Below are 10,284 nucleotides of genomic sequence, written 5' to 3'. Positions count from 1 at the left end.
CAGAGGACGTTCACAAGGCCACTAAATGTCACAAAGATATTTGTGAATAAAAAAAAGGTAAATGTAGTAGAGTGCCGTTGTTGGAGCTGCACGTGATTACAGTGGGGGTGTTGCTGTTGTTGTTGCAGTGGGTGGCCGGGCGGCGCGACGTGCGCCGTGGTGGGCGGCGTGGGCGTGCCGGAGGCGCCGCAGCTGCCGTCGCCGGCGTCGCAGAGCGCCGTGCTCGTCAGCGCGGAGAGCCTGTCCCAGTCGCAGTCGTCGCCGTCTCGTCAGCTGACGGCGCTCAACCGCAGCCTCTCGTCGGGCGCGGCCTCCCCCACCCACCAGGCGCCCGCCATCCCCGTCAAGAACTCGTCGCCCTCCGGGTGGGTACCTCGGTAGTGCGGACCATTTACCGTCACTGCACGGACAACACCGTAGAGACAGACAGCATTAGTAGTGGTAGCATATCAGGCAACAGCGCCACGGGCGAACGCGTACTGGCGTAGAATAAGGAGTAAATATAAAGTACTGAACTGATTTAATGATTTTCTTGCAAGATGCTCCTCCTCAGCACGTATAATTTGTCTCTTTAAAAGATATGCTTATAAAGGGCGTTCGATCGATCCTGACCAGCTCAAAGATCATTTGGTTCAGAATGAAAATAAAAAGAACTTGAAAGTCTCTTCGGGTTTGCTGCCGGATCCTAAAATCAACTTGACTCGATATTTCGGCGATCCAACTGGTCGCCACCTTCAGGAAAATATCGAGTCAGGTTGATTTTAGGATCTGGCAGCAAACCCGAAGAGCCTTTCAAGACTTATTACGCCGGGAAAGCCTACGTAATCAAAATAAAACGGAGTCTGCATAAGGCAAATGTCGTTCAGCTGCCATCGAGACAATGACCAGCTTGATTGCTTTTCTTGTAACTTTGTCCACTAGCAAGATGTGAACAACAGTAATCTACTTCCTCCCCTCTGGTGTCAGAAAATCTTCCTCAACGTAACACTAAAAATTTAGAAAACATCGCTAATGTTAAAACGAGCTTGTTAGTTCTCACAGGATATACTGTGGACCATGGTGAAGGGCGAGAAGCTGATACGATATTCCTAGATTTCTGGAAAGCGTTTGACACAATGCCCCCCAGACCCCCCACCACCCCCGGCGACTGTTAATGGATGTTCGTTTTGTATCCCGCCTGGATAGGCAGCGCGTGGGTCTGTTCCTGTTTTTTTTCCTTTTATTGTGATTTCATTCCCTTGCCCCAAACGAGCAGGGGAGGGCTGTCAGCGGCACAATCCGCCGCTCTTCAGCCGAGTGATGTGACAACTAAGACAAGAATAAAATGTTACATACAAGGCAATAAAAAAGGGGGACATAAATAGAGTAAGGGGAGATAATGGAGGTAAAAATACACTGACGTGGAGACGTTCATGGGGGGACAATTAAAAAACTCATCATAAAGTTAAAGAAACACAGTTGGCGATTCTTAAAACAGAAAGAAGACACTGAATGCACATGCACATGCAGAGGTTAAAAGTCGGCCTCAGTATTAAAAACACTCCAGAACAACACACTTAAAACCCACTTGGAGCACACATGGGGAAGTATAAAATTGCCAGGTGGGACCTGCCGAGGGAGAGGCCGGAGAGGATGGAAAACCAGGAGAGAGCAAGGGGCAGCAGGGGAGGTGGTGGGATGGAGAGAGTAGGGGCGTCAGCGGGAGAGGCAGGAGACTGGTGGGGCAGGAGATGAAGAGGGAAGACAAGGCAGGAGGGATTGCAGAGACACTGAAGGGGAGCACAAGAGGGGGGGGGAGTAGGAGGGGGAAGCCGATCAGGAGGAGGGAGGGGGAGGAAAGGGAGCCCTGAGGAGGAGGCAGGAAGATGGGGTTAGAGGTGGTAGGAAGGGTAGATGTCAGGCCGAAGCTTATCATCTGGGAGGGGTAGACGGTGGAAGTTGTGTTGGGAAAGGAGATGGTGTGGAGATGGAGAGAGGGTCTAACATTCTGCGTGGTTTCTGCGACTGTTCTAAGTCGTGTCTCCCTACCACTTTCACGCAACGACCATCTGAGGGTGTTTCTTAGGGAATTGACTAGTTTGAACCTGGGACCTGTTGCTGGTAAGGAGACGCCAGACCACACATGACATGTAGAGTTCAGTGAGACTAGCGATGACATATTCAAATACTTAATGATTTTAGCGTCAGCTCCACTCCACTCCCTGGAAAAGAATCTTAATACTAACTAAATTTAGTGGAAGGGGTTCAAGGCTTTTCTATTTTTAGTTAGCTGGTAAAATAACGTCGAAAAAACAGTAAAGTTTACCACTGGAAATTTTATTCTACTCACAAAACATTGTTTATAAATTGCACTATTGATAAAAGGAAATGTTTTAATACAGGATGATAAAAACCAACTGCGTTCAACAAAAATGTGAACGAATATTCCCTGAATGGGTTTCCAAGTTCTACAATGGATCGAAGGATGACCTATGCCATATCACATCTATAATCTAGGTTTAAATTAAGTTTCACAAAAGAGAAAACTATCAAAATGGTCTACAGTGACCCTCAATTATCTTTAATTACTTATTTAACTTGTCGTAAATTACAGTGGCTGATGTGGCTTCTCAGTAACTATATAACAGAAAAATCATCACATTTCAAATTTTGACTTACATAGCAAATGTGAATACCATGAGCTTTAATTGACGATCGATACTAGTATTACGTAAAAAGGGGATGTAACAGATGAGACTTCTGCAGTTCTGAGTGAAGCCTTAAGGCGGCACTGCGTGCGTTCATTACCTTGTCGGTGTTTAGGCAGCGTCAGGGGGCGGCGGGCGAAGCAGCTCCACACACCTCGCCGTCTCGGAAGCAACTCTCTCCTAACTTCTCCTTACTACAATTTACCGAAGTTGGTTTTAAAAAAGCTATCTGGCTGTGTTTTCAACTGACCAGTCAGGGTCTCAATGTTAACCTTAAGCTCCGCCTACAAAAATTCTGTATATCCAATGAGAAACGTTATACTTTTCGTCGTGGCGCAATGTTTTTAACGTTTGCAACGTAACAGAGACGCGAAGAAATCTCACGCTAAAACTTGCAGCTGGTGTGGCCCTTTTAGTGTTATCGTAAGATCTATACTGTTCTTCTGGAGGGCTCTAGCTTTTAACATGGGCTGGGGGGTGGTTTCGGCGGTCAGCTGGCGACGTGGGTGTCCGTCCCTTATCGTAGGGCCTCCTAGCCTACACGATTCTGCTCTCAGCTCTGTTCTTGTTTCTCCCCTCGGAGCTGCGTCTGTTTCATGGTGGGAAGGTATGACATGCATTTAGGCGTTCTTGTGCTAGTCTGTGGTATTCCATTTGCTCACTCGTTGATCGTATTACTTTGGATAATTTAATGTCAGGATTTATTCGGAGCTATGTGACATACTGTCGGATTTGCTATCATGGAAGGTGTTGGATTTGCCTGACACCTTACAAGGGTGGGACACAGCGGCAAAGGCGCAGCAACGGGTTGGGGGTGGAGAGGAAGGGAGACACCAGGGGGTGAGGGGGATCAAGGCGGCGGACAATATATAGTGTGCGGATGCGTTCAAGGAAAAGGAGAAGGTGGGGGAAGGGGATGAGGTCGTAGAGGACGCGCGTGGGGGACGGAAGGCGGATGCGGAAGGCGAGGCAGAGCACGTGGCGTGCGAGGATTTGGAGGGCTTTATAGAACCGGGGAGGGGCGGAAACCCAAGCTTTTTTACATCAGTCTACTGACTGGTTTGATGCGGCCCGCCACGAATTCCTTTCCTGTGCTAACCTCTTCATCTCAGAGTAGCACATGCAACCTACGTCCTCAATTATTTGTTTGACGTATTCCAATCTCTGTCTTCCTCTACAGTTTTTGCCCTCTATAGCTCCCTCTAGTACCATGGAAGTCATTCCCTCATGTCTTAGCAGATGTCCTATCATCCTGTCCCTTCTCCTTATCAGTGTTTTCCACATATTCCTTTCCTCTCCGATTCTGCGTAGAACCTCCTCATTCCTTACCTTATCAGTCCACCTAATTTTCAACATTCGTCTATAGCACCACGTCTCAAATGCTTCGATTCTCTTCTGTTCCGGTTTTCCCACAGTCCATGTTTCACTACCATACAATGCTGTACTCCAGACGTACATCCTCAGAAATTTCTTCCTCAAATTAAGGCCGGTATTTGATATTAGTAGACTTCTCTTGGCCAGAAATGCCTTTTTTGCCATAGCGAGTCTGCCTTTGATGTCCTCTTTGCTCTGTCCGTCATTGCTTATTTTACTGCCTAGGTAGCAGAATTCCTTAACTTCATTGACTTCGTGACCATCAATCCTGATGTTAAGTTTCTCGCTGTTCTCATTTCTACTTCTTCTCATTACCTTCGTCTTTCTCCGATTTACTCTCAAACCATACTGTGTACTCATTAGACTGTTCATTCCGTTCAGCAGATCATTTAATTCTTCTTCACTTTCACTCAGCATAGCAATGTCATCAGCGAATCGTATCAGTGACATTCTTTCACCTTGTATTTTAATTGCACTCCTGCACCTTTCTTTTATTTCCATCATTGCTTCCTCGATGTACAGATTGAAGAGTAGGGGCGAAAGGCTACAGCCTTGTCTTACACCCTTCTTAATACGAGCACTTCGTTCTTCATCGTCCGCTCTTATTACTCCCTCTTGGTTGTTGTTGTACATATTGTATATGACCCGTCTCTCCCTATAGCTTACCCCGACTTTTTTCAGAATCTCGAACAGCTTACACCATTTTATATTGTCGAACACTTTTTCCAGGTCGACAAATCCTATGAAAGTCTTGATTTTTCTTTAGCCTTGCTTCCATTATCAGCCATAACGTCAGAATTGCCTCTCTCGTCCCTTTACTTTTCCTAAAGCCAAACTGATCGTCACCTAGCGCATTCTCAATTTTCTTTTCCATTCTTCTGTATATTATTCTTGTAAGCAGCTTCGATGCATGAGCTGTTAAGGTGATTGTGCGATAATTCTCACACTTGCCAGCTCTTGCCGTCTTCGGAATTTTGTGGATGATGCTTTTCCGAAAGTCATATGGTATGTCGCCAGACTCATATATTCTACACACCAACGTGAATAGTCGTTTTGTTGCCGCTTCCCCCAGCTACGCTGGTATAACAGAGTATGGGGCGGATCAAGGATTTGTAGGTGTGAAGGATGGTAGAAGGATGCAGACCCCACGTCCGGCCGGACAGGAGTTTCGGGAGGCGGAGGTGGTTGGAGCTTTGTGTTGGATGGTAAGGAGATGGGGAGACCAGTCGAGGTGGCGGTCGTGGGTGATGTGCTCCTGTGAACCGCTGATGTAATATAGCTTGAGAGTGAATGAAGCGAGTAGGAGCAGGAGAAGTGAATCACTTCGGTACTGCATGTAACTTTATCCCTTTTACTAAAGTCAGAAACACAAGTAAATAAATGCATACATAACTTTGGCTAGGATGAGCACGTAGGTGTGAGGCCGTAGTCCATGTCGGATCAAAGTCTCAATAGCAAGCTGGCTCATTCGGTAGTAGGAGCGATGTTTGCGGGCCGACTGCTCTTGATGAAATGGGCGGAAATCAAGACGGCACTCGCTGAGCTCCACAGCGTCGGCCAGAGATCTCTGTGGTCGGCGTAGTCAGTCTTCTCTCGTAGTGCCAACTTACGAGAGCGTGCACCTACGTTGTGGATCGTTAACTATCGACGCCACAGTTCGAGAATTCGGAATAGGTTCGGAGGTAGCGTAGTCGCTCAAAGATTTATTAAGTAACAGAAACCACAGAAAGCTTTTTACAATGTTGACTGGAATACTCTCTTTCAAATTATGAAGGTGGCAGGGGTAAAATACAGGGAGCGAAAGGCTATTTACAATTTGTACAGAAACCAGATGGCATTTATAAGAGTCGAGGGGCATGAAAGGGAAGCAGCGGTTAGGAAGGGAGTGACAAAGGATTGTAGCCTATCCCCGATGTTATTCAATCTGTATATTCAGCAAGCAGTAAAGGGAACAAAAGAAAAATTCGGAGTAAGTATTAAAATCCATGGAGAAGAAATAAAAACTTTGAGGTTCGCCGATGACATTGTAATTCTGTCAGAGGCAGCAAAGGACTTGGAAGAGCAATTGAACGGAATGGACAGTGTCTTGAAAGGAGGATATAAGATGAACATCAACAAAAGCAAAACGAGGATAATGGAATGTAGTCGAATTAAATCGGGTCATGCTGAGGGAATTATATTAGGAAATGAGACACTTAAAGCAGTAAAGGAGTTTTGCTATTTGGGGAGCAAAATAACTGATGATGGTCGAAGTAGAGAGGATATAAAATGTAGACTGGCAATGGCAAGGAAATCGTTTCTGAAGAAGAGAAATTTGTTAACATCGAGTATAGATTTAAGTGTCAGGAAGTCGTTTCTGAAAGTATTTGTATGGAGTGTAGCCATGTATGGAAGTGAAACATGGACGATAACTAGTATGGACAAGAAGAGAATAGAAGCTTTCGAAATGTGGTGCTACAGAAGAATGCTGAAGATAAGGTGGGTAGATCACGTAACTAAGGAGGAGGTATTGACTAAAATTGGGGAGAAGAGAAATTTGTGGCGCAACTTGACTAGAAGAAGGGATCGGTTGGTAGGACATGTTCTGAGGCATCGAGGGATCACCAATTTAGTATTGGAGGGCAGTGTGGAGTGTAAAAATCGTAGAGGAAGACCAAGAGATGAATACACTAAGCAGATTCAGAAGGATGTAGGTTGCAGTAGGTACTGGGAGATGAAGAAGCTTGCACAGGATAGAGTAGCATGGGGAGCTGCATCAAACCAGTCTCAGGAGTGAAGACAACAACAACAACAACAACAACAACAATGTCGTTAGGAGCGGTCAAGATAAATAAGGCATCGTATGTACAACTTTGTTGAAGCGTGATACCAGATTCTGTGGACCATCTTCTGGCACTGGAGAAAAAGTCGTTTTAGCTTCTAGTTTTCTGGTGTATTAGTAGTAGTTGCCTTAATATTAAGTAGACTAACACCAGTGTTCGTTACACGGCAAAAAGTATGATTCAAATGCCTCTCAGCCCTATGGGACTTAACATGAGGTCATCAGTCCCCTAGAACTTAGAACTACTTAAACCTAACTAACCTAAGGACATCACACACATCCATGCCCAAGGCAGGATTCGAACCTGCGACCGTAGCGGTCGCGCGGTTCCACACTGAAGCGCCTAGAACCGCTCGGCCAAACTGGCCGGCGCAAAAGGTATGTTCGGCTACTTAAGTTAATATCAAGGCTACTATGTTTAATACAGCAGAAAGCAAGATGTTAAAACAGCAATCTGTGTAGTGCCAGAATCTGGCTCACATGTATGGAAACTAGTATGATATTAGAATAAAGTTTTACAGCAGCTGATGATATATATTAAGATGTTTTTTTTTTTTTAAAATTCTGTATTAATGTACAAATGGAAGTGAGCATTGTGGGACGGGAGTCCCCCATTCGGGGAAGTTCGGCCGCCGAGGGAAAGTATTTATTCCATTCGACGCCACATTGGGCGACTTGCGCTTCGGAGATGTGGATGAAATGATGAAAAGGATAACACAACACTCAGTCCCTGAGCGAAGGAAATCTTCTGCCCCAACCAGGAATCGAACCCGGGTCCCTTGGCGATTAATGTACAGATTAATCGCCACCGGTCATGTATTATGTGACTTACAAATAGTTTCGTCCCACTCACCGCCGGCCGTTGTGGCCGAGCGGTTCTAGGCGCTTCAGTCTGGAACCGCGCGACCGCTACGTTCGCAGGTTAGAATTTGCCTCGGGCATGGATGTGTGTGATGTCCTTAGGTTAGTTAGGTTTAAGTAGTTCCACGTTCTAGGGGACTGATGACCTCAGAAGTTAAGTCCCATAGTGCTCAGAGCCATTTGAACCATTTTCCCACTCAACACAAATGCCAACCAAAATTAATGTGAGCTGTTCTGGCAGATGCTCTATATTTCTGTCGTGATGTCACATCATTGTAGTAAAACTAAAAAATAAATCCTGTGACACAAGACTATAACTACAATGATCGTTGCATTTTAGATACACAGGGTGGTCCATTGATCGTGACCGGGCCAAATATCTCACGAAATAAGCGTCAAACGAAAAAACTACAAAGAACGAAACTTTCTAGCTTGAAGGGGGAAACCAGATGGCGCTATGGTTGGCCCGCTAGATGGAGCTGCCATAGGTCAAACGGATATCAACTGTGTTTTTTTTTTTTAAATAGGAACTCCAATTTTTATTACATATTCGTGTTCTACGTAAAGAAATATGAATGTTTTAGTTGGCCCACTTTTTTCGCTTTGTGATACATGGCGCTGTAGTAGTAACAAACATATGGCTCACAATTTTAGACTAACAGTCGGTAACAGGTAGGCTATTTAAATTAAAATGCAGAACGTATGTACCTTTGAACATTTTATTTCGGTTGTTCCAATGTGATACATGTACCTTTCTGAACTTATCATTTCTGAGAACGCATGCTGTTACAGCGTGATTACCTGTAAATACCACATTAATGCAATAAATGCTCAAAATGTTGTCCGAGAACCTCAATGCATTTGGCAATACGTGTAACGACATTCCTCTCAACAGCGAGTAGTTCGCCTTCCGTAATGTTTGCCCATGCACTGACAATGCGCTGACGCATGTTGTCGGTGGATCACGATAGCAAATATCCTTCAACTTTCCCCACAGAAAGAAATCAGGGGACGTAATATCCGGTGAACGTGCGGGCCATAGTATGGTGCTTCGACGACCAATCCACCTGCCATGAAAAATGCTATTCAATAGCGCTTCAACCGCACGCGAGCTAGGTGCCGGACATCCATCACGTTGGAAGAACATCGCCATTCTGTCATGCAGTGAAATATCTTGTAGTAACATCGGTAGAACATTACGTAGGAAATCAGCATACACTGCACCAATTAGATTGCCATCGATTAAATGGGGGCCAATTATGCTTCCTCCCATAATGCCACACCGTACATTAACCCGCCAAGGTCGCTGATGTTCCACTTGCCGCAACCATCGCGGATTCTCCGTTGCCCAGTAGTGCATATTATGCCAGTGTACGTTACCGCTGTTGGTGAATGACGCTTCGTCGTTAAATAGAACGTGTGCAAGAAATCTCTCACCGTCCCGTAATTTCTCTTGTGCCCAGTGGCAGAACTGTACACGACGTTCAAAGTCGTCGCCATGCAATTCCTGGTGCTCAGAAATATGGTACGGCTGCAGTCGATGTTGATGTAGCATTCTCAACACCTACGTTTTTGAGATTCCCGATTCTTGCGCAATTTGTCTGCTACTGATGTGCGGATTAGCCGCGACAGCAGTTAAAACACCTACTTGGGCATCATCATTTGTTGCAGGTCGTAGTTGACGTTTCACATGTGGCTGAACACTTCCTGTTTCCTTAAAGAACGTAACTGTCCGGCGATCGGTAAGGACACTTGGATGGTGTCGTCCAGGATAGCGAACAGCATACATAACACACGCGCGTTGGGCATTTTGATCAATAACAGCCATACATCAACACGATATCGACCTTTTCCACTATTGGTAAACGGTCCATTTTAACACGGGTAATGTATCACGAAGCAAATACCGTTCGCACTGGCGGAAAGTTACGTGATACCACGTACTTATACGTTTGTGAGTGTTACAGCGCCATCTATCACAAAGCGAAAAAGGTGGTCCAACTAAAACCTTCATATTTCTTTAAGTACTACACGAATATGTAATAAAAAGTGGGGGTTCCTATTTTTAAAAAAACGCAGTTGATATCTGTTTGACCTATGGCAGCCGCCCAAGCGGCTGCTACGTTCGCAGGTTTGAATCCTGCCTCGGGCATGGATGTGTGTGGTGTTCTTAGGTTAGATAGGTTCAAGTAATTCTAAGTCTAGGGGACTGAAGACCTCAGATGTTAAGTCCCATAGTGCTCAGAGCCATTTGAACCTATGGCAGCGCCATCTAGCGGGCCAACCATAGCGCCATCTGGTGTATCCCTTCAAGTTAGACGAGTTCCGTTCTTCTTAGTTTTTTTGTTTGATGCTTATTTCGTGAGATATTCGGCCCGGTCACTATCAATGGACCACCCTATATATATATATATATATATATATATATATATATATATATATATTATTGGTGTTTTGCCCTTAAAGAGCGCATTTGGACTAAACTACATGGCCAGTTCCTTTTGCTGCCTTCCTTGCTGCCCAAACTTCCCTCATTCGCTC

The 10,284-nt window shown here is 45.2% G+C and overlaps 1 protein-coding gene across 1 annotated transcript in view; it reads left to right on the top strand.

Annotated features, from left to right (window-relative positions):
• The first annotated feature begins 241 nt into the window (after window positions 1-241).
• LOC124606599 (proton channel OtopLc-like) overlaps window positions 242-10,284 on the top strand; it is a 229,782-nt gene continuing 219,739 nt past the window's right edge. The window contains exon 1 of the mRNA XM_047138584.1: window positions 242-365. The gene's annotated coding sequence lies outside the window, so the exon portion shown is untranslated. The remainder of the gene's footprint in view (window positions 366-10,284) is intronic.

This window comes from Schistocerca americana, chromosome 3, assembly GCF_021461395.2.
Source record: "Schistocerca americana isolate TAMUIC-IGC-003095 chromosome 3, iqSchAmer2.1, whole genome shotgun sequence".
NCBI classification, from domain to species: Eukaryota; Metazoa; Arthropoda; class Insecta; order Orthoptera; family Acrididae; genus Schistocerca; species Schistocerca americana.
This window is presented reverse-complemented; position numbering and strand designations above follow the sequence as displayed.